Here is a 25,199-nt window from a genome sequence, read left to right on the forward strand (position 1 = left end):
ACAGTTGCCTAAATAATTAAGCTGCCTTCCTCTGCACTGAATGTAGGTCGTCAGTACAGTATGTTTTGAAAAAGCACAAACCATAGAGAGAATGGGAAGAGAATCTCCATTGGGAGACTTCACTTCTTCAGATGTCAGTCTCTTCAGCCACTAAAATACGATGACAGGTGCATAGTCGGCCCTCCGCACGTTCGGGATGAACACGTGAGCGTACTGTGGATGAAGGAATAATTCAGTTACGATTGCTTGGCTGAATGCCAGGGCTGGGATAAGGATAAGCTGAAATGACAGTGGAGTATGTATGAAAAAATTATATCTGTGGGGCAGACATGGATCGAGATCCTGCCTCTGGCGTTCACAGCTGTACCACGACGAGCAGGTCCGTCACCCTTTGCGCAGGACCTGGCCCGGGATGAGCGGGTGCCCACTGGATCGGTGCTCATTGGTGGAAGGGCTGATGTGTAACGCAGCCCGTCTTCTTTTTCCCTCGTCATATTTGTTATCTGGCACTTGTGTAATGTGTATGTTTCTCTACAGGTCTAGCAATCCATATTCCAACATTTGTCTTAAGTGACAGAGAGAGGATATATTTTATGCTATACACATCATTCCCCCCAGCACAAAAGTGAAACATTCTAGAAACCACGGTAAAAGTGGGAGATCTAAGGCACTGATGGTCTGCGGTCATATGCTGGCTCTCTGGATTTAGTAGATAATTCTTCATGAAGCACATTATAGGTGGGAGCTGTCGGCCACCTCTACGGCTGAGGTATTTACAGAGCCGAGCCTCTGCACACTCCCCCATAAATATGCAATGTCCTTTATAGGTGTTGTTGAGCACAGTGTCATTCACATAAACTCATTTGTCATTTTAAGCCATTTAATTTATTTATTTATTTTTATTTTTTATTTTTTATTTTTTTAAAAGATTTTATTTATTTATTTGACAGAGAGAGATTACAAGTAGGCAGAGAGGCAGGCAGAGAGAGAGAGAGAGGAGGAAGCAGGCTCCCTGCTGAGCAGAGAGCCCAATGCGGGACTCGATCCCAGGACCCTGAGATCATGACCTGAGCTGAAGGCAGCGGCTTAACCCACTGAGCCACCCAGGCGCCCCCATTTTAAGCCATTTTAAAGAAAAGAAGAAGGATTCTACCTTGTATAGGTTTACTCATTTCTAAGCACCGAGGACTTTTGAAACCCAATGGAAGCACTAGTACACAGGGATGGACACACGTGTGACCCGTTTCTGTCCTTCTCCCTTGTCCCGTGACGTTTTCAGTTCTTACTGAAGCCTTGTGACCTTAAAAGACATTCGTTCTGGGGTGCCTGGGTGGCTCAGTGGGTTAAAGCCTCTCCCTTCAGCTTAGGTCATGAGCCCAGGGTCCTGGGATGGAGCCCCACATCGGGCTCTCTGCTCAGCAGGGAGCCTGCTTCCTCCTCTCTCTCTGCCTGCCTCTCTGCCTACTTGTGATCTCTGTCTGTCAAATAAATAACATAAAATTTAAAAAAGACACTCATTCTACATATTATTACAGAGCTGCTCCTCTAGACACGGATATCTGGAGATGTCCAGAAACGGGCTGTGTTGCACATGTTTCCCATGTGTCTGAAACAAAGCCCTTTGGGGCCCAATTTATAGGAGGAGAAAACCAGCTAACTAAGGTGCACATGGATGCTCTATCCCACACCATCAGCAATCGTCCGGCATTCGGAGCGCAATACCTGGTAGGGACAGGTGTGGCATGGTTTTTTTTTTTTTCCTATTATAAAGTCAAAAATCCAAAACAGTCCAGATGCTGGGACTACAAATTACTGTCTGTGCCTTCTGTGTTTTTTGATTTTGTTTATCCTGACTGCTCGCTTCATGTGAAGCTACAATTCCTCCCCTTTGGCTCTTGGCAGGCCATTTACCTCCCCTCCACACTGCCTTCCCTTTCCTGACTGTTGGCTCTGGGTGCCTCTTGCTCCCCTCCCCTCCCCCACTGTCCTCTTCTGCAAACCTTTGGGCTCCCTCTGTGGGCGTGGGCTGGGCGTGGTTCCAAGGGCCCCGCCCCTCCTCCTGCCACACGTGGTCCTGAAATGGAGCACACAGAGTGTGCACAGACCACATCCTACCTGCTGAGTGATTCTAGAGGCAGCCCAGGGGTGGCAGACCTCCAACAGATGATAAAAATACTACGGAGGTGCATATCGAGTGATAAGGCAGCACATAGGAGACAATGTCTCTGTATAATATATCAAATAGGAACTGAAATGCTGAAAGAGCTAAGAAGTTTTCCTGCGATTAACAGGCCACCTTGAGCCAATAGCCGTTAGGGTCGCTCTTCTGTGCGCTTGAACTATTTTGCTTTGCTCATCTCCCGGGTTGCCCAGTTTCCTCGGTTCTGTGGGGTTGGACAGTTGTGATGTGATGTTACACCGTTGGTTTGCGATAGCGTTGCATTTTCATCCTTCTTTTTCTTTGCCATTGCCCACCAGAAGTCATGAGCTCCATTGGCCAGTAAGCTTGTCTCTGGGGATGATGTGGTTTGAAGTTAGAATGTCATGCGCCTGATGTCTTCTGTCACTCTGCCGGGACAGAAAATGTAAAGTAATTGAGAATTATGGTAATTCCTCACAAGTCCTAGAAATTATAAAAAGTCTAATATACATTTCATTTTCTCCTGTGTATTTTACATTTTAGATGTGGTGTGAAAAGTAATTTTAATTTTACATTTCTCTAGATAGTTTTGCATTTTGAAAATGCAGTTATAATTGGCTTTTTACGGAAAACCAGTATGGAACACCATCCTGATAAGAAAGCATTTAATTGTGCCATCCAGTTTCAGGGCCCGACGTTTCTTCTTCCAAGTCATGCTGAAAGCATTTTAAATAGATGTCTTAGAAATCCCGTGGCTCCATAGAGCAATTCTGGGTTTCTTGTTGTTGGACTCCGTGCTCATTCCTGATATTCCATTATCCCTATCAAGGAGATGGATAGATGGGAAAACAGAAAAACTGTCTTTTATTAGTTCCTTCTTTTTTTTTTTGTTTTGATCTGTCACTCATATTCAGACTTAGTTAATAACTTTCCAGTCATTCTTTTATTCTAACATTTTAAGATGTTATTTTCTTTTACTACCTTTACTGTGTTCTCCAAGTTTGATGTTCAGAGCCATCACTGGGACTTAATTCTAAAAATAAATTTCCATTCTGAATTTTTTTTTACACGAAAACTTTTCATTTTGGTTTTGATTTTCAGTTGATTCATTTTGATTGTGATGTCCAATTTAGTACACTCTTGAGACAACATAATCTCGCTATACATATTCCTCAGTTGTTTTTGAGAATTTGTTTTATGATCAAGTGTACTCCTTTTAATTAACATGCCTTGGAGTATAAGGCTTCCGATGCTTCCATCTATTCAAATGTTGCAGCAGCTTAATGTTATTAAGATCTTTAAATTGATCAGGCTCAGTCTTCTTGAGGTTATATTAGTGAATGAGTCATTTCCCCATGAAAAGCAGGTGCCGATCCATGTGAAATGAAAACTTTGAAGGCCATAAAAGACGAGTGAATTTGTAATGTCACAGTAGGGCCCCCATCCTGGGGCCTCCAGGCCTTCTGTGCTTCTCTGTGTGGTGTGGGATGAGGCCTCTCTGAAGCTTACCTGTAAAATGCAAATCATGACATTTGCTCTACCTTCTTTATGGAATTTTGAAGCAAAAGACAAGCACCATAAGCCCAGTTCTGTGAGGATAATTTAAACAGCAAGGATTTCTTGGGGGTGTTTTATTTACTATTTGATAGGCTTAACTTATGAAAAATGAGTAAATGAGTATAGACATTTTCCTTAGGACTTTTTTTTTTTTTAACATGTTTCTCCTTTGTTTAGCAAGGAGTCATACAGTTAGCAATGATCAAAATGATGCAAGGTTCACATCAGTCATTCTCAAAAGGGACAGGGGATAAGACACCTTTGTGTTTCAGTGCAAGTGGAGGGGGTGACATCTGGTCCACAAATACAAACAAGACTTTATTTGCAAGTAGAGTCATTGCAGATGGAATCGAGTTAAGGTGAGGTTGTCATGGATCATGATGTTGTCCTAGGCCAAGGGACCCTAGAGTTGTCCAGCAGCCATCAGAAACTAGAAGAGGCAAAATAAATTCCTTCTTACAGCTTTCAGATGGAGCATGACCTGCCAACAGCTGGATTTCAGACTTCTAGCCTTCAGAATTGTGAGAGGTTATTTTAAATCACCCTGTTTGTGGTATTATGTCAGGGCATACCCATGAAGCTAATGCCCCAGAGGTCTGCCTTGGAACATCTAAATCTCCTCCTGAAAATCTAATCCATTCTCAGGAGTTCTATGTCGACCATGATCTATCTGTTGAGCTCCAGTTCTGTGTTTTCTCTCTCTCTTCAGTCTCCTCACCTAGATTTCCTTCTGGGGAATCACCTTGAATATGTGGAGTCCATCTCCATTCTGTTAATTCCTGACCTGAGTCACCCACTTCTGTTCCTGGTCTCACCCTCCTGCTGGTTACCCAGGTTTCAAGTGGAAGAGGGTCCCTTGAGTCTCTGTCTTCTTTTGCCCACCCCACAGATGGGGTTTACGTCCTTATGAACTGTAACATACCTGAGCTCATTCTTTGCTTTGTATCCCCACCTTCACTGGGCTGGCCCAGTGGTGCTCTAATGGCTTCACTTCTGTTCGTCTCTCATGCATTATCTTATGTTCCTTGGAAAACTCTGGGATGCCATAGCTCTGGTTGTGTAGCACCTCATCCTAGACTTACAGGAAGGTCCATCCTGACATGTTCCCACTTCCTTCAGTGTGTTTTCCTCTAAAACCTTCATGGACACTGTTTAGCTCAATTAAGCTAAAAGCTAAAAGCTTGTCTAAGCTTTTATATCTTAGTGTGATCTTTATTTCTTATATCTTTCGGGATCACTCTTGGCTTCATTATCCACGCATTAGAATCTGACCCATCATTCAGGTTCAAAGATCACCTCCTCTGGTCCTTGTCAACACTCTTTCTATTTTATGTTCTGTGTACATGTCTTATACACTGTGCTAGATGGTAAGCTCAGGGAATGGAAGGACATGTTTTTATATACACTTACCACAATGCCTTGGGCATAGCAGACTCTCAAAATCTATCTTTTGGATGAATTAGTACCTATTTCAAATGAAAAAATCATCAATTACTTGATAATGTCTCTCTCTCTCAACTGATTATGAACTTCGTTTTTACAAGCTACATATTTTGGCAGGCAGCCCTCCCAAAAAACCACTGTTGTAGATCATTTTGTCTTCTTGTTCCCAATTATCACAATAAAGCAAATTAAGGACGGCTCTCTCAGTTAAAGCCTGTTACTGTCCTGAGACACTGTGTGTGCATGAAGTTTACTAAATCTTGGAAAATTTTGTGTTTATGTGGAATGATTGGACAACACACAGGCCATCGAAGGGCTTAGCCCTCGACACTTTTGCTGAGTTGTGTGTGCTTAGTGGTAGGCAAAATATTCTTGGAGAGAATTTATCCAGCATTTTCAGGTGGATTGCTGTTGCTCCTTCATGGATACAGAGGACAGGCAAAGTGTCTTTGTGCCCCAGGTTTGGAAGAACCCATTGGAGCTGGGCCAGGGCTCTGCTCCTCTGTGCTCAAGGCCACACTGCTCGGGAAAAGCTGAGCACAGGTAGTGCCGGGTGCTAGCTAGGAGCTGCCCAAAGGTGTTCTTGGATGTGGACATTTACTGGGAACCCTAGACTGCTCAGTGTTCTTCAAGGTAACATTAAACCTATTGTTGTAGCTTCAGAGACATCAAATACTATGTATTCGTGACACAGAGAATGAAAAGCTGGCTCTTCTGAACTTCACATATTATATATTGATTAATGCCCAGAAAGGGTGGATTTTATTTACTTATTTTAAATTTATTAAAAAATATTTTATTTGGCAGAGATCACAAGTAGGCAGAGAGGCAGGCAGAGACGGGGAAGCAGGCTTCCTGCTGAGCAGAGACCCTGAGATCATGACCTGAGCTGAAGGCAGAGGCTTTAACCCACTGAGCCACCCAGGTGCCCCAGAAAGGGTGGATTTTAAAGCAATGCATATTGGTGTTGTAGATCATTTTATGTCCTGTTTTTAAAATTCATCTGAACTTTCATGCTGGTAAAATAAATACTTCTTATGAAGTTAATGCATATTCATTAAAGGAAACCCCACATTGAATAAAATGACGTTCTTTATGTTGCTTCTTCAAAGCTAATGCTTCAAGCATGGAACGACATTAGAAAGGCCAAATTATTTAAAAGTGCATAATGTTTCGAGAGAAAAGGCTCAGGTTACCTGAGACAAAGGAGGGGTGATTTGGGATGATTTTATTTTGCATTTTCTTTCACAATGAAGTTTTTTATGTCCTCTTCGTCTTACTGCTCTGAAGAGACTTGGGGTTCAGTGGAAAGGCACGCTGCTCCAGTGTCCTAATGGGTTCTCCTTGAGGTAAGGTGGCTAAGGTCCAGGGTAACCCTGAGAGGGCAGAGTGCCTTTGTGATGGACCTCTGCTCCCCCACGTGGGTGTCTGGGGCCAGGTGCGAGTCTGAGTGCCTCGGATGCAGGCTGAAGAAGGGCAGCGGCCTCTCTCTCACGGGGTGCTCGTGGCATGCCAAAGCCCTGGGCTGAGCACTTGCTGTATACGCCAGTGCTGTATTTCTTGAGGAGTTAAAGAGAATCTATGCATGAGACTCAGTAGCAGAGAATACACTAGACTAGGATTTAGGACCCCTGATCTCTCCTCCCCAGTCTGGCATTAACAAATGCTGGTATTTGGGGAAAACCAAGAATCTCCTCCATGCCTCAGCCTCCTCCTTTTTATAAAGTTGAAATGATTTTGCCCTGTTGAATGAAATGAGGCAGAGTATGCAAAATATAAAAGGTCTGAAGTATAAAGCAGCGATGAGGTAAATATTTATACACACATTCCCTCTTCCGCCACCCTCCAATCCTATCCTCCCCTTTGGCTCCTATCAGGAAAGAATGGAGAGTTTGCGCGGGACCCGGGGGTGTGGCCTGAAAGTCTGAAGAGCTCGCTCCAGTCTTGCTTGTGCATCTGGATTTTCTGGAGAGCTTTGAGTTTGGATCATAGTAATGTGACAGAATTAGATGTCCAGTGACAATCTTCTGAGAGGGAGTAATTGAACTTTGCTCTCAATAAGGCCTGGAATTAATGAAAATGTCAGGAAGAAGGGAGCAGGGAGTGATGGCATCACTGCATGGCAACTGTTCATGCAACTTGTCTGTGTTTCTTCGTTTTTCGTGGGTGATTGTCAAACTGTAGGTAATACAGGCAGAGCGCAGATGATGCTTGAAATCTCCTTAACAAGTTTCTGCTAGAGGCCGGATGCTTCTGTTATCTCCCAAATCCATGCGACGAAACTGAATCCCCAGTTTGATGGTATCTGGAGGTGAGGCTTTTAGGAAGTGACTCGATCATGAGGATGGAACCTCCTGGAGGGGGTTAGTGTCCTTGTAGAGGAGACCCCAGAGAGCTACCCCAAACCCCCATGTAATGACGTAGCAAGAAAATGGTTGTCTTGCCAGATGCCGAATTTCCTGGTGCCTTGATCTTGGACTTCCCAGCCTGCAGAACCATGAGAAATAAGTTCCTGCTGTTCAGAAACCAGTCAGTCTACGGTAATCAGTGAGAACAGGCCAGATTACCTAAGACAGTTCATCAGGAACACTAAATTTTCCATGTGGACTAGGTATATATAATAACAATAATAGAAATCTTATTTCCCAGCTCCAGTAGCTACAGATAAAGCTAATCTCAATCAAATACTGTTCTGAATTGACCAGTGACATGTGAAGTTCAGCCCTAATAGGGGAGAAGGGGATGTCATGGCCCATATAGTTCCCATCTTTTCTTCCTTGGGTTTGTACTCCTGTCTGAGGCCTGTCATATCGAATTACCACAGTGGTTCACAACAACAGAAATACAGTCTTTCTTGGGTTCTAGAGGCTGGATGTCGGATCTCAAGCTTCTACCAGTACTCTGGGGGGAGCGGGTCATTCCTTTTCTCCATGGACTCTGGTAGGCTTACACGCCTTTGCCCTCAGGCAGTATGCCTTCATCCTCTGCCTCTGTCTCGGTGTTGCCATCTTCTCTGTGTCTTTACTTGCCCTTCTCCTCTGCATGTGTCTTTGTCCACATCTCCCTCTTCTTATTGTGGCACCAGTCATTGTGAATTAAGGCCCATCCTCATGGCCTTACTTCAGTCTGATTGCAACTACAGAACCTCATTTCCCAATAAGGTCACATTCACATAGGGGTTAGGACTTTGACATGGCTATTTTGGGGGTGCAGTTCAGGTCATGACAGAACTTTCTGGAGGTTTTTATCATTTGCTTCCAAATACGGAGTGCATGACAGTTTAAGAAATTTAATGAGGAAAGAAGATATGAAGGGATTGCAAGGTAAAACTACCTTTTGGACCAACAGAAATTAAAATTTCATATCTGCCAGTTGGCTCGACTCCTTGTCTCCTTCCTGGCCTACATGAAGTCTAGAGACAAGATTTGCAGAGGATTTCTGGAGGCAGAGAATTTGCTAAGCACGTACTTCCAAAACAGTTGAGGGAAGGGGCTAGGAGAAGGGGACTGGGTGTCTGCTAGGTCTGGGGACCAACATTGCCATTACTAGCTGGGTGACTTTGGCTGACCTTACCAACTTGTCCAAGTAAACTTTTCCTCATCTAGTGAGGAATATGTATCTGTGGGGTTTTCATAAGGATTACTGTGAGACGAAGCATTTAAAATGCATGTAAGAGTACAACAATTCAAGCCCTAAAAACGTTTCATAGTTATTTCTCTGGACCCTGTACTAGGATATGGATTTCACCTTCTGTGTGTTGTAATTCATTAAAATACTAATTTAACTGTTTCATAATTTTTCAAGAATTTTAGAATATAAACATGAATTAGAATTCATGGGATCATAATTTTTACAAGGAAATCTGTTGAAAAGTGTGAATTAGATGTGAATTCAGCAGTAAATGGGATAAACAACATTTAAAACTGGTTTTTTTTCCTTTAGTAATACTTAAATCAGCAGTAGCAAACAAAAGTAATTTTGTTTCAGACAAGTATTTCTCTAGAGGTATTGTGTCAATTTCTTGTTCCCTGTAATTTCGAGAAACAGTTATGATTTTTTTCAATTTTCACTTTCTTGGGCTACATTATATGAATGACAAATAGCATCTCATTGGGATCTTGATTCTGTCAAATAAGAAAGACAAGCTTTGCAAAGTTCTTTAGAAATAAATTATTTCTGGAAGAAAAACAGAAGTGAATTTTAAAATTACAAATCATTACCCCTTATTGAAAAGGCTAATCTAGTCTAAAACATAAAATTATATTCATTCATAATGTTTCAAATTGTACTTATTAGAAAAGATACATTCTGACTGTATTGTGTCCTGAGGAAAAATTAAATTTGTCAGAAGAGGAATATGCTTTTGTAGATAAATAATTAATAAAGAGAAAAGCTTTGTGCATCAGGGGCTACAGAGAGGAATTTTAGGACACAGAAAAATCCAGCAACTCCTATTATCTAACTCTGTTTGACTGAGCACATTAAGATGTCACTGGTATTCTCTGCATTCTCTGAAGCCAGAATCGCTTTGAGCTGAAAGGTACAGTCGCCTTTCCCATAGCGATGTGTTCTACCAATTTTCTTCTTGTTTTTGCATCTTTTCACTTGGAATATGGAGCTATTCATGATACAAAGAAAAGAGAAAATTCATCTCCTTTTAGGAAAAATCCTTTAGATAATTAGTAGTTCTACATTTTGTGCCAAATAGGGTACATTCTTGATTTTAAAATAAAATTCATACTTGTTTGAGAAAGAAGAATTTCTTGTCATTTGCTTTGATTTCTTGATTTAAGGATTATGGAAAGATTTTTTTTTTCCCCTCCTGAAAAACACTGATTTTCCTTTGCCAGAAAATGATCTTTGGGGATGCCAAAGATATTTTTAGGAACACACAAAGCTGAAAACTAAATTGTGTGCTTAGGGTCATGTGGCCCTCTGGGTTCAGAGGAGAGCAGGTTCTTCCTCTTCTTTTCCCAAGAATCACATTTTCATAATTACTAGTCTATGTGCTCCATGAAGGCAGGGAACATGCCTATCTTGTCTACTAGCACAGTGCTCACACAAATTTGAATCTTAAAAAATTTCTGTAATTTCCTTCTGTTCTCTATTCAGGGCAAGAACGCCTAAGCATAGCTAAATTATCTTTAAAAATCATTTTTGTATGTAACTTTATTTAGATGCATGCAAGATTAACAGAATATTGGAATTCTTAGTTACCAAAGTGTACCTGACTTTTGAATTTATTCTCTCTTCTTTTGGGGGGGCTTCCTTTCTTTTTCTTCCCTTCTCCCTTACCCTACCTTCCCTGCTTCATCCTACCCCTGCCTCCGCTGCCCCCAATTCTAGGAAAGATTCTAAGGACTGAAAAAGCTCCAGGCTAAAAGGACCGGCTGGCCTCAGTTGACTTGGGGAGGGTGTGGGAAGGGGGTCAGTAGACCGTGTGTATCTGGGCAGCAAAGGCTGCAACCCAAAGTGTGGTTTTAATGACCAGCACACAGGGCAAGAGCATTTTGCACAGGGTTTGTTTTCCTGTCTTGCACTTACAGATGAGGTTTATGGGAATAGCATGGAAAATTTTTGCTGTCCACTCCTCTTTTAATTGCTTTTGTTTAAAATTTGATTGCCTTAACTACTGTAAACACAGCCTATATTTGTGCTTAAGATACTGAATGGAAAACTCCATTCTGTGTTGCTGGACTGTTTTGGAAATACTTGGTCAAATGTGTGTTAATTTGGTTCTAATGGCATTTAAAGCAAACAAATAAAGGCGTGAAAATGGCCTTGGAGCATTATCTTTACTTATTTGAAGAGTTTCTAGTTTTCTTAAACACAGTTTATGTTAGAATAATTGTTAGAGGAGAAAATGAATGTGTGAGAAAACTGACTTTCTTGGATTTTCTTTTTGTGGTCATTGTAAGTGATGGCTTTTTCCTTTTATTAGTTTCACACTTTGCCATTGTTGTAAAACTTAGATGGACATCTAGCTTTGACAATCATAGTATGTTTTATTTTCCTGAGGGAAGAATATCTTATAATCCTGTTTTGTTTTGTACTATCGGTGTGTTGGTGAATTTTTAAACTGTGTGCTATCTGCAATAAATTACATGATATGAAAAAATATATTATCTATAATATTCAATTACTTGACACCAACTGAGCAGTAGTTGAACATAAGGCTCATAATTAAAGGACTGCCCCCATTTTCCATGTGTAAGAAGTGGGGAAAAAAGACCACTTCAGTCTCCTGAAGGGCTCAGGTTGTTACACAACTACATAATAGCAGTCAAATTCCCTAATTGCCCCTCAGTTGATAATATTGGACAGAGAACATACATTCCATTGGAGGTTCGATGACCTATGATAGTAAATTCTTGAACAACTCTGTAAGAGGCCCTGCAGGTAGAATGAAGAAATACATTATGGAGCATTGATGTAAGTCCTTTGTGTTGAATATTCTCCAATTTCCTCTTTCATTAAGCCCTTCCTGACCTGAGAAATGCCAACGCAACTCTGTGCTACAGAATAATATTTGTCAAGAAAAGCTGAGACTGTCCAGGTGTTCTGATTGAAAAGACTTAGGTCACAGTTACTACACCTCATTAGGCTGTTGCCATTAATATTGATGGAAACAGGAGTCAACATTTTTTTCTTTCCCAGTAAAGCTTGTTTCAGGGTTGAGAGTTTGAGAACGCAGAGAGAACTGGGCTGAATGAATAGCAAATATCATTAATGTAATATACACAGAAATCATTGATTTCTCTTCCAGGTGGCTCTTCCCTTCAATTTTAGACACTTCCAGAAATCAAGCGTCATTTACATCGTGTGACTGCTCCAGACAGCTACCAGAAGGTAGGGGAAAAACCACCACTACTCTCAGTAGACAGGATTATATTAATTGGCTAATAATAAGTATGCTTAACTTTTAATATGAGTTTCTATTTAAAAAAGAAACCCACTGGAGAAAGCTCTTATTTATGGCTCCCTCTAGCTTTTCTATTTAAACTCTTAAACTGAAATCTTGTTGATGGAAAAATTTTCGTGTGGGCAGCATGATGGGACACAAGTCTTGCCCAGAGGCTGGGTGTTTTCATGTGTCTGTGTTCTCCAAGTCTGCCATTTTAGCGGTGATAACCGTATCTAATAGAAATTCTGAAACCTACTATGAGTATGTTCGTGATCATCTTCTTTTCTAAACAGTTGTGAAAGAAAGACATTTGGGCAGTTTCCAGATGTTTATTGTATTAGGGGATGATCTTCCAGGTAGCAGTCGTGAATTTCCTTTTTTTTTTGTCACACAAGGGAACTGAAGCAATGGAATTTTCCAGTTTCCATAGTAGCTTGTTTCCTTGAATCTTTGAAGGGGGTTTTCTACCTTGGTAAATGAAGACACATTAAAAGGCTCAAGCTCTTAGAAATAATCCTGTATCTCTGGACTATGAGAACCTTTGGGAAGGTTGCTTGAGGGGGTTAACATTGAGGTTGTTAACACTGGGGGACAGCTCCTTCGCGAGCTCTGTTGAAAAACATTGGCTTCTTCCAAAGTGCATTCTTCTGCCTCCAAGAATTGCTTGTTAGGTTGGAAATGACTTTAAAAATCATATCATTTAATGGAAGAAGGAACACAGGTAAGGGAAGTGAAATGACTTCTCTAAGGTTATAAAAACTAGAAAGTAGAGCAAAGACTAAAAACCAGATGTGCTAGTCAGTTAAATGTTCTTCACATATTTGTCATAGATGGTAGGATCTAGACCCACATTTGCTTCATTTAATGAGATTTGTTTTCCTGTGTTTCATTTGCAGTCATCCCCTGAGCATTGTTCAGACAAGTGTATGGTGACTCCTTGTAAATATTAGTCAAGTTAATCCAAGTAATTATTAGTCGAGTATTTGTCAATAGCTAGTTCAAAATATCCCATGAGAGTGTGAATGAGGATTAGGAAGCCAAAAACACAAAAAGTCACTGGGCCTCTTGTCAAAGTCAGTTAAGGATGGTAAGAGGACAAGGTTTATAAGAGTTTATACTTGTGTGTCAAATGCTGTGTTTTGAGTTTGTGCATTTTGACTAAATATTGACAAATAATACTCTGATGGGTTGTACCAATTTATACTCCAACAGAGTAACCTTTGTTGTGTGTTATTATGTGTTTGAATTGTACTAATTATTTTTGCACACATCAACTCCGGTTGTAACCGTCTCAGAGGTTTGGGTACCACTATTATTCTCATTTTAAGTATAAGAAGATGAGGCACAGAAATCAAGGAACTTGTTCAGGGTCACTCAACCAGTAAGCAGCAGAGCTGAGATTTGAACCCAGGCCATCTGATTCTGAATGAATACACTTACTTCTTGGTACTAGGTACTCTGTCCTCCCTAACAGTTGCTATTACCCAAATATTTAATTTTTGAGAATATGTTATTTGTTAAATCGTATTTAATTTTGTTTTTGCTAGTTAATAGTGAGATTGAGTTTTTATCAAAAGTGTATTTCTTTTTCCCTCCATTAGTTATATTTCTTTTAGATTGTTTGCCCTCTTATTACTTGAAATAATTCCTTATAAAGACTAAATACTCATTCTGTCTTGGTCATGAACATTGCAAATAATTTCTACTAAAATGTAGCTTATCTAATGAAATTTTTAAGAATGTATTCCTTTGTATATGTTTTTAATTTTTATGAAGTTGAACTTGTCCATATTTTTCTTAGTTTTGCTTTTGGGCTCTTAACTAATTCTTCCATGTTGCAAGGGCTTGAATATATTTACTTGAATTTTTTATTGAAAAGTTAAGCTCTCACATTTAGAGTTTATTATATCTGAAATTCAGTCTTATTTTACAGACTAGATGATCATTTCTGTGCTGATTTGTAGTGCTACTTCTTTGTATATATGCATCAACTCTCTTGTCTATCCCTAGATTAGTGGGATCTTCTGCATTATAACTTAAAATTAACTCTTGATTGGAGTCCCAACCACCTAGCTCTCTAAATTTTCTTGGTTATTTTTGCCTACTTGCTCTTACGTGTGAATTTCAGATAGTGATAACTTCCAGTAAAAACACCTATTGATAGGGACGCCTGGGTGGCTCAGTTGGTTAAGCAGCTGCCTTCAGCTCACGTCATGATCCCAGCGTCCTGGGATCGAGTCCCACATCGGGCTCCTTACTCCGCAGGGAGCCTGCTTCTCCCTCTGACTCTTCCTTCCACTCTGTCTGCCTGTGCTCGCTCTCACTCACTCTCTCTCTGACAAATAAATAAATAAAATCTTAAAAAAAAAACAAAACCCTAAAGTTACAACTTATTAAAAAAAAAAACCACCTATTGATATTTTGATTGGAATTATATAGGACTTGTAGAAAAACATTAAGAAGACTGACATCTTCACACAACTAATGAATCATTGAGCACTACATCAAATCTAATGATGTGCTATATGTTGGCTAAATGAACATAATAATAAAAAAGTCTTAAAATTCATGTCTAGATTTTATCTCTCCATTTAGATCTTTAAAGAAGTCTTCCTTTAGAATGTCATCTATTTCTGCATAAAGGTCTTTTAATAGGTTTTCAGTAGGCCTATTTTTGTCTGCCTCATATTTCTACTGATACTGTTGTTATATCTTTATAAAATTGCATTCTGTAATCATTCTTTTATGACATGTAAGAATTACTTGAGGGGCACTTGAGTGGCTCAGTTGGTTGAACCATGATTCTTGATTTCAGTTCAGGTCATGACCTTAGGGGCCATGAGATCAAGTCCTGGAAGGGCTCCGTGCTCAGCAGGGAGTCTATTTGAAGATGGTATTCCTCTGCTCACTCATGAGTATGCTCTCTTTCTTTATAATAAGTAAATCTTTAAAAAAAAAATAAATAACCTGAGTTTGTAAATACATATTATTGCCCATCATCTTTACTGAACTCTTAAAATTCTAATAATTTTTCAAAGTTTAGATTCAGGACCATGAAGACCTCCTTTTAGCAGTAAAGCTAAAGACCTTGGACCTCTCTTCTCTTTTAAAAGGATTTATTTACCTTCATAAGGATGATAATAAGGACTTAGGATCCTGTCCAAGGAGCAGAAAGTTTTCTCCCTTCCTATTAGGAGAGGAGATGATTTTCTCTCTCCTATACAAATCCCTAGTTTCATATTCTTGTGGTTTCTTGCCTGCAGTAGACCCCAATATGTGTAGGAATTAACATCAGACTCTCAGGTCTGATATGTGTCACCTCTGGGATAAGAACTGAAGCTAATAGGAACCAGTACAGTGATTTGTACTGGTGACAGAGAGACCAGGGAAGATGGAAAGAGAAAAGTAATGTTTCTTCTTATTAATTTATTGGTTTAGGGGTTCCTGGACCCCAGAGGTAATATATATCCATACTTTAAAATCATGTGAGAACAGGTCTGTGATTTTCTCAGGGAGACCTTTTATTTTATTATATATATAATATGTGTATGACCAACTGCCTTTCTTGAATAGACAAACTTCTGTGATAAAAATCTTGTTATGGATTGTCTACTCCTTCAGTGGAGTTACAGCATTTCAGGGGTTAAACTTTCTAGACATTTCAGTTACAACTCCTGATCTTGCTCAGAACCAAGGCTTATTTTTCTATCCTCATGTAGCCTTCACAAGTATGCTCTTTGGTACCAAGGCTGGAAAAGTCCCCAGGGTGGTTCCAACGTTAGTTCACACTAACCGCTCCAACTTCTTTTGTTTTTTGTTCCTGACCTCTGAACATTTCTCTTGCTTTCCTGACATCTAGAATTGCGTTTAAAATAATGTTTGTCATGTTTATCCAGTATTTTGAAGGGTGCTTTTCAGGGTGTTCAGCTTTTCACATTTCTAGAAACAAAAGTCCAAAAGCATGTATCAAGCATTTTCTCTGTATCAGTTACTGGGGAAATGGATAAATGATAGATTTTCCTTGCTTGGTATAACACAAATTCTAAGGTAGATGCAGAAACATGTAATTATGTTCAAGAGTGATCACTACTCTGTTAAAGGCTAGTAAAAGCTGCCATATGAAGAGAATACAGGTAGATTTTCATCCCACTGGACCCAAATGGGGGAAGGCATTACTAAAAACGCAGTGGCTGATCCAAGCCTAGAAGATCTGGTAGCGCGCTGCCATATGGAGGAAGAGGGCTTTTGTGTTCCAAGGCTTGGAGGCATGAAATTGCATATATGGGAAAGAGTATGTTGACATCCGTGCTCCAGTGATCATGCCTTGGACTGTTGGCATGGTCCGTTGGCATGGCATGAAGGATGAGGGTGTGGGAATATCATTTACTGAAAAGATACGGGAGCAGAAGGATCAAAACGACAAATTTTCTTATTTAAAATTTTATGTTAGCTCCACCCTGCATGCCAGGTAAGAAATTAGAATTTAAAGGAAACTTGCTTTTTTTTTTAGAGAACAAGGTCCACCCACTGTGGAATTCAGTATGTATGCCAGTATCTACAAGATTCTTCCATAATCACCAACTTGAACTATCACTGAAAAAGATGTTGGGGTGTTTTGTTTTGTTTTGTTTTGTCCCCTCCCCCCAGAGTTTTAAGGCTTGTTTACTATGATGCTCTCTAGGGTAACCAACAAGCTTGATTTACCCAAGACTGAGGGGATCTTTAGGACATAGGTCTATGAGTTTTAAAACTCAGAAAGTCATGGGCAAACCAGGAAGAGTTGATTATCATTTTAGATATCCCATTAGAATGTTAGTCTCTCCAAGAGCAGCAAAATGTTTAGAACATTGCCTGGCAGATAGTGGATGTCAATAAATATTTGATAAGTGAATGAGTGTTTTTTGTCACATAGGAAAATGCAAGAAAAACCATTAGACCTCATGCAAGGGAAAACAGCCAAGCCGTTAACTGTTGACCTTGCAGTGGCTTACGACAGCGGCTCCTTGGGGGACAGGGACACTGGGCAGGAGGACAAAGACAAAGAGGCCCTCAGCACTTAAAGACACAATGAAAAAATAAAGAGAGGCATTCCCTATGGACTATTCAGATTAATTTGATGTAGAGTTGGACATTTTAAAGGATTTTTCATGAAGCATTTTCCTAGTCTTCTGGTGAGCAAGGTGAAGTTATACCTCCATACTTTCTTTTCCAGTTTTTCTACATTTTGGTGAGTTTTAAGACTAATGGAAGTGGAAGCCGTTATAGAATTTAGTGTCTTAGGTAATTTAAAGACTGGAGAATAGTGATTAGTTTTCCTCTTTCCAGAACACTTCCATTTCTTTAACTTTTTTGATAACATTTCTATAACTATAAGTGCTGCTAGGATATGAGCAAGTCACAGCAGGGTTGGGTGAGCAGAGAGAGGTGTGAGGCTTTGCTTTGGCCGTAGCATGTGCATCCCAAGCTGTTTCCAGGAGGAAGTACTATTAGGAGGGTTAGGTTTCTAAATGGGACTTGGACCCTGGTGATAGGGTATAGTCAACATGAGAGAGCCACCGTCGATCCCAAATTATACTTCAAAATCATTTTATGAAGTTGTAAAAGAGTCCAAGGAAATTTAAAAGGGAAATAGGATTCAGTTGAGTCTCTCTGTCTAATGCTGAGGATTCTTTATTTACCTGCTCCGACACTATTTTCTTTTTGGAAATAATGTTATCCACACTAATAGCATTGCCAAATGGGACACAGTCCTGCTTCTTAAAAAGAGGGTCTCATTAATTTGAATGGTTATCTACACCTTGATTTATATTAACATAATCCTGAAATAGCATAAATTAACACAAATATATATGTGTATTATATACACATATATATATATGACACATATACCTGCACATGTACATGTACGTATGCTTATGGATTATACTAAACTCGCCTACCCTACACTCAGGGATCAATCTGAAAATTTCTTCTTGTGAATTACACTGTTTTCTAGGCTGATTGATACTGATCAGCAGGAAAGGAGGACTTATTGGCACAATTAAAACACTTAACTCATCTAAAGAGACTAAATAAATCCTTTTCTCATTTATGGTTTTTTCCCCTGAAAATGATTCTCTTTTTTCATCATAAAAAAGAAGAAAGATGTCCAATTAAAAAAAAAAGTCAGAGATCTACAGCACATGGAAATATGATGAGTCCTACAGCATGCTACATCTCAGACATAAGGCTTTGCTTCCCGTAGAGGAAAAAGGGATGTGCTGCAGAATCCCTTGTGGGATAACAAGGAAAATAGATCAAGTCAGAGCTGCAGTGAAAATAGTGTTTAATCAAATACAGATAGTGGAAGAAAAGTTCCATCCATAAACTGTAACAGGGTGGCATGACAGGCTGGGTTCTAATCTTATTACGTGGAGAGAAGGTACATGCTAAGCTGGAAATTATTGTAATTACCCACGCTGGTGATTTACAAGATGGTGAGGAAAAAAAGTAATGAAACCAATTTCTCTCTCGCTTGCACTGGAGGCTTTTTCTCAGGTCTTTGAACGTCGAGAATGGTAGACAATTACAGCAGAGGAATCGTAGTAGAAAACTGCAAGGTTGTTAAGAAATCAAACAAAATAATCAGAGCAGGATAGGGAAAGGAGAGTCAAGTTAAAAGCGGAGGAAGTCCTGTTGATGAAAACCCTTTTCTACAAGGCTCTGCTACAGGGCATCGGTCTGGGCTGTCGAGCTCCTGCCCCTTCAGCCGCTCACCCGGCGGAGTGGGCAGCTCCGTCAGAGAAGGCTGGGCCAGTGCGCTTCGGGCGTCAGGTCATTTGTCTCTCTGTGGATCTGACTTCGGAGGGTCCTCATCCTCCTGGCCGCTGTTAGGGATCCTAAAATAGAATTTATCTTTTTGGAATTAGATCTCGTGTTTTCCAAGCTTGGTTTTTCTGATGAAATCTTGTTGGTATTTTTAAATCCTTCTTTGCTGGGGGAAATGAAGCAGCACCGTGTTGGTGAAATGAGTCTGGGTCGAAGGGAGAACAAGGGGCTACTATGGCATGTCGATCCGACGCGGTCTTGAGCATCCCTGTCCTGGGGCTCCCATCTCTGGATCCCCATTCCTTCTGGGGCGGATTGCCGCTTCCTTGACTGCAAAACCCTACATGTAACCTGCTGGCTTTACCCCTCTGGTATGGTTCTTATATATACATGTTCCTAACATCGACCCTCCCGTCCATGACTCGAATGGACTCTTCTTGAAGACCTGGCCTCTGTGAATCTGCCTCCCTACTCTGCTTTTCTCTTTCTTCCCTGGTCTGCCTCTTCCTCTCCCCATGTCTGGCCACCACACTGATTCACTCAACAGACAGCTGGCATTCTTCAGTTATGGTCTGTGTCTCCTCTCAGTGAAATCCATCTCCGGGCTTTGCCTTTCCTTAGATGTGTCTAGAGAAATACAGAACAATTATTATTTGACCATAGGATTTTATAATTTTGTTGTTGTTGTTCATAGAGATTCTCACCTGCTGATAGGGGGAAAATATAGGGAGAATATGGTGTAAACCAAGAGCTCCTGAGTCACTACAGTGGTGGAAAATTCCATGCCCTTCTAGCAATTCTAAATTCATTGATCTCATGTCACATATGTCATAGCTCACTTAGAAGAAATTATACCAACTTTGAATATGGTTGGGTAGTTAGAGGAGGATTGATAACCTGCTTCCGGAATTCTTCAACTTATAAGCCTGACTAATGTCTCATTATCATTGACTGTAGCACTCCACCTGACTCCTGTCTTGTTACAGTAAACAAACCTGTAGCTTACCTGTGCCCCACACTGTCCGTTAAATGACAGAGGCTCTCTTGAGAGATGGCTGCCCCTGGGGGATGGGTGGCTCTACTGTTCACTTAACTGGGGTCTTTATGCTGCCATTTTGTTGAAGAATCTATTCAAGATCTCCCTGAGTTCCCCAGCAGCCACCAGTGGTGGCTCCCTTTTTGCCCTCCAAGCTCCTTGGGTGCAGTGACCAAGCAGGATCACAAGACCTGGTGAAGTAAGGTTGTTCTGTAGCTTTTCTTGTTGTTGTGCTGTTGTCTAGGTAGATGCAAAGACTAAGGGTGCTTTGCTTCTTTTATTGTAGTGGAATATTTCTTTGCATCTCACCTGTCTAACCCATCCCAAGAGGCTTTATTAAGATCTGATTTAGCAATAACAGGAATTAAGGAAATTTGAAACTTAAATATAATAACTACCTGTCATGACTGGTTAAAAATATGACAGAGATGCCACAGTGCCGAGATGCTTTGCATTAATCAGAACGTCTTCTTCCCTAACTTCTGCAGTCTAATTAAAATCAGCCTCCACAGTGATTGTTTCACAATTTCTTCCTCCTATCAGGTCACTGTATCTGAACCTCTGAGATTCTAAAGCAGTTTCAGACGCCAAGGTCAAAGTATGCTGCCCTTGTCCAATTACTCTAGCTCAGCCAGTCCTTACTCGCTTACATGCAATTATAAGACAGTAGACTTCTACCTAATTAGAAAGAGGGTGTTTAGTCCACCAAAATTACCTTATGCTTGGAGCAAATAGACAAACTTTACAAAATATAATGCTACACAAACACGTATTCTGAAGGAGAAAAATACTTCGTGTAAGTTGTAATGAAAGTTTAATAACAGGTCTGAATTTCTTGGGTTTTTTTTTTTCCTTTTTGTTTTTTTCAGGATGGAATGGTTTCTTGACTTTCTGAGATTCAGAATCCCCACATGATGCTAATTATATTTAAATTCCTCTGGCAAAGGGAGGGGCATGATGGGAAGGAATTGGGGACTCTGACTTGAGCTTCCAGACACTGGAGTGTCACCTGCTTCCGGGGAGTAGCAATAAGTAGGTGCCCAGAGTAAAAGGAAGTTAAGCAAAATCTAGAGTCAACTCACTAGACTGAAAACACATTGATCTGAAGGCAGGAAGGAAAAAGAGGAAAACTGATCAAAGTCCAAAGAACTGTGGTTGGAGATAATGTGATGGAGTGAGTGGGTTTGGGAGAGAGGATGGTAGATACAAGACTCCTTTGAGCGGTGTCTGTGGCTACTTTTAGGAGATGAGTGAACTTTAAGGTTGCTGGGTTTCTCCTTTATTTTGTCTCCAGACTTGAGCTCTGTTTAAGAGTGGAATGTAGACCAGGAAGCTGGTTTCAGCTTCAAGTCATAGCTTGAAAGCTCAGTAACATGACTACATTTGAGGACACGTAGAATCACTAACAGCAGACAGAGAAACTCGTAGGAAGATCAGGCTCAGGGAGAAATGTAAAGTGGTGAGCGTTTTTTCAGAGTTGTTCTCCCGCCTTCTTCTTGATTCCTCAGTAGCGTGTCACTTGGGTGGAGGCATGGGGGGCATCCATAGGCAATTTCTCATGCTTTAGGTGAGTGGTCCTTTAGCATGGCCCAGAACCTTGAGGAGTCCTGAAACCTTTTCAGGGAGCTTATAAGGCCAAAGATGTTAATAATAACGCACACATGTCATGTACATTTTTCTCCTTCTCAGTTTCTCATGAATGTACAGTGGAGTTTTCCAGTATCATATACTAACAGATTGAATACAGAAACAGAAGAGAATTTTATTCTTTCTAATAAGGCTTTTATCATTTGTAAGAGGTAAAACAATCTCTCTTCTCACTATATGTTTTTGCTTTCATAAATATTCATAAAAATATATATTGTATGAACACATTAGTTGTTTATTGTTAATTTTAAATAAATTTATAAAAATACTTTTTGGGTTTAACTTCAAATATGGTTACCATTTGGGGTCCTCAATGATTTTTGTGAGTACAAATGATTCCAGAGACCAGAAAATAGGCACATTACTATAGGTCTGTGCCTTGCTATGCTTCTTATTCTTGTATAGGTGGAGTTGACATCTGGTTCTGTGATCTAGTGTTGAGGGCGCCACACAGGCTCCTCTTGGCACACCACCCTATCAGGCCATCACTGATGCCTGATTTACCGCTATTTGTGATTTCTTCATTGGGGGTAAGGGATTCACATGCAGAGGACCTTAAAAGGTAAAGCCCACTGAACTTCATCAGCAGTTAGCCTCCTCACCATCATCAGCACCAGTGTAAGAAGACCTCAGGTCAGAAGTGGGGAAATGTCAAAGGACATTAAATGGAGGCTACTCATCTCTTGCTCTTTGGATTAAGGTTTGGAGGATGTCGCTCCGGAATGTTCATGTGGTCCTCCAGTTATTTTTAAGTAGTCACTTGGATGTGATGTGATGGCCTTTTTGATGTGAAGGCTTCTTTGTCTTGCTCACTCCATAATCACTATCTATAGCAAAGTGCATGACCTATAATGAGATTTAGATATCTGTCACTCAGAAGAATGAGGTCGTAGCGTGTCAGGTATGTAAGGTAGAGAATTGCAACAACTTTCTGATGGGTTGACTTCGGGACGAGATGACTTCAGGATGTTGGTCCAGAATCCAGGACGACTTCAGGACATGGTGAGCCTCAGGAATGTAGGGGAGGGGGAACAGGGAACAGAGGAGACAAACAGAACTAACGTTGGTGATGGAGTCCTTACTGGAGGTCTGATGTTATGCTAAGCCTTTACAGACTTCACCTTGTCTTAATTCTTTGAACAACTCTGAAAGAGGAGTCTTCCTGTCTCCGTCTTTCCGGCACAGGTGTTCTTACCCCACCACCTCCCTCTGGGTTTTTCTGGAAGTACAAAGGTGAGATGCTGGACTACAATAAAGACAACATTTTACTCAGACCTCCAGGCCTGTCCTCTTCATCTGTCACACAGGGAGATGGTTCAGAAGTAGACGGAGGAATTTTGGAAATGTTTGGATGTCTCCCACACATGCATTTTTTTCCCATTTTCACTAAGCTTGTGTTCTGGTTTTTTGGCTGTGAACCTGTGCATAGCTGTTGCCAAATCTATGGGTTTCTGACACTGTTTTGAGTCCGTCCTTGTCTGTTTGGTCACAGTGACCACTTGCTCCACAGCAGCTGGATGGGTGACCTGCCCAGTCTTGTGCTGGGGATGACTCATTTCTTACTGCTTCTATCTCTCAGTTATGGTTCAGACCAGTCCAAAGAAGTCTACATTCTTCTCTCCTTCAGATACGATTGCTAGAGTTAGAAAAACAAATAAGAAAATTATGAGTTTCCAATAAACAGTACTTTGTAGTTCAACTTTGTGGCACACAACCTTTGGGACATACCATACTATACTAAAAAATACAGCTTATAAGAAACCTCAAATTTCACTGGATTTCCTGTATTTTGTCTGACAGCTTTACAGAAAAAAAAAAAAAAAAAGATCAGTGTTCTGTAACTCCTAAGTTTCCTCTCCAGAGAGTGCCAATTCTGGAACCCTCTTTGCTATCCACATTCTGAAAAGAACCTGCATGTGTCGGGAGGGAGACATTTACCATGTTATTCCTGGGGAATCTGAGGATCGGAGAGGTTGACCTGGTCAAAGTCGGACGCTCAGCGTGTGGTAGACCTTGGATTCAAAGCTGGGTGTCCCCCTAAAGTTTAGTTTTCTTTTCGTAAAGTTTTCTTTCCACTCCTCTTTCTCCATACTCCCATATGCAATGGAGAAGAGAAAGTGTGTCAGATTTTACCTATTTTTCTTAAAGCTTCTCTTGTCTCTCTGTGTTAACTGGGACATATTTGATGCTGCCCCAAGAAACCAAAATGAAACATTTCAGTGATGGGTTGGCAGTTCAGAAATCAGGAGATCATTCGAATATCCAGATTTCTTCCATTGTATGGTTTTGCCACACAATTAACATACCCACATTCCAGCTCAGGGAAGGAGAAAAGAGAAAGCAAGTCCAGAGTGAACAATTTTAGTTTAAAAAGTTGTGAGAAAATTGTACTTTGCACTTATAAGATATACCATCTAATTACATACAATTGTCCTCTTTAATCTGTTAATGTAATTAAATTCATGAATGTATTTTCTGGCATTGATCCAATCTTGCATTCCTGGGATGAATTCAAATTAATTGCGATGTGCAGTACTTAAGGATCGAGCCCCACACTGGGCTCTCTGCTCAGCGGGGAGCCTGCTTCCCCCTCTCTCTCTGCCTGCCTCTCTGCCTGCTTGTGATCTCTTTCTCTCTCTCTCTCTGTTCAATAAATAAATAAATCTTTAAAAAATATAGTTCCACATTTAATTTGCTAACATTTTGTTAACATTGTTGCCCTTATATACACAAGTAATGTGGTCTTTCCTTTTTCATGTTGCCCATAACTAATTTTGTTAGGTGAGCAGCCTTATGGTTGTGTGTAATAGAACATTTTTCCTTCTCTCAGAAAGGGTTTGTGTCCATTGAATTTATTTTGAGAGTTTCATGTAAGTTCTTTTGGACAGTTATTGAATGACTAATTTTCTTTAATGTCCTATGAGAATTTTTTTCCTAATATTGAGTCTGTTTTACAAATTTGTTTTTCTAAGAATATGCCCATTTTCTCTGCTAATTTATGGCATGAAGATTTTTACAGTATTATTATTAAAATTTCTTTTACATCTTTTTATTTGTGATACTGTTGAAAATCTTTTAAATCTTAATTATTTGACATTTATATGTGTCATTTCTCTCTCCCTTTTTCTCCCCTATTCTTAGTCTTAACCTAAGGTTTGTCAGACAAGTTTTAGAAATGTTTTCAATACATTGGCTTGGGTTGCTTTGTTCTGTCTGTTTTTGGCTTTCTTTTCTTTTTCATTAATTATTGCCCTTCTTTATTTAATTCTCTCTGTCCTTTTTAGTTGATATTTTTTTAACTTCTCAAGTTGTATGCTTAGCTTACTGACTTTTGTCCTTTCTGCTTTTCTCATATGAACCTATAAGGTTGTAAATTTCCTTTAGTATTGATTTAGCTATGGTTCAGAAGTTGTGCTATCAAGTTTTTCAATATCTTTCCAATGTAAGTATTTTGTGTTTGCCTTATGGTTTCTTCTTGGCCTTTGAGACAGTTGGTCGTATGCTTAGAGACGTCCAAACTAGGAAGGTTTTAAATCTTTTTCTTGTAACTAATGAATAGCCCAATCATATTAAGAGTAGAGATTAGAGGGTACATGATACTGGATCTTTAAAACCTTTGCAGGTTTGGGCCCAAACTTTGATTTTTTTTTTTTTTTATTACCACT

General features: G+C 40.1%; 1 long non-coding RNA gene across 1 annotated transcript in view; it reads left to right on the forward strand.

Annotated features, from left to right (window-relative positions):
• LOC309841335 overlaps nucleotides 1-25,199 on the forward strand; it is a 476,175-nt gene that overhangs the window by 198,207 nt on the left and 252,769 nt on the right. The window contains exon 3 of the long non-coding RNA XR_014299069.1: nucleotides 11,907-11,989. This is a non-coding gene — a long non-coding RNA (uncharacterized lncRNA). The remainder of the gene's footprint in view (nucleotides 1-11,906; nucleotides 11,990-25,199) is intronic.

The sequence above is a fragment of the Mustela nivalis genome, assembly GCF_964662115.1.
Source record: "Mustela nivalis genome assembly, chromosome: 9".
Taxonomy (NCBI): domain Eukaryota; kingdom Metazoa; phylum Chordata; class Mammalia; order Carnivora; family Mustelidae; genus Mustela; species Mustela nivalis.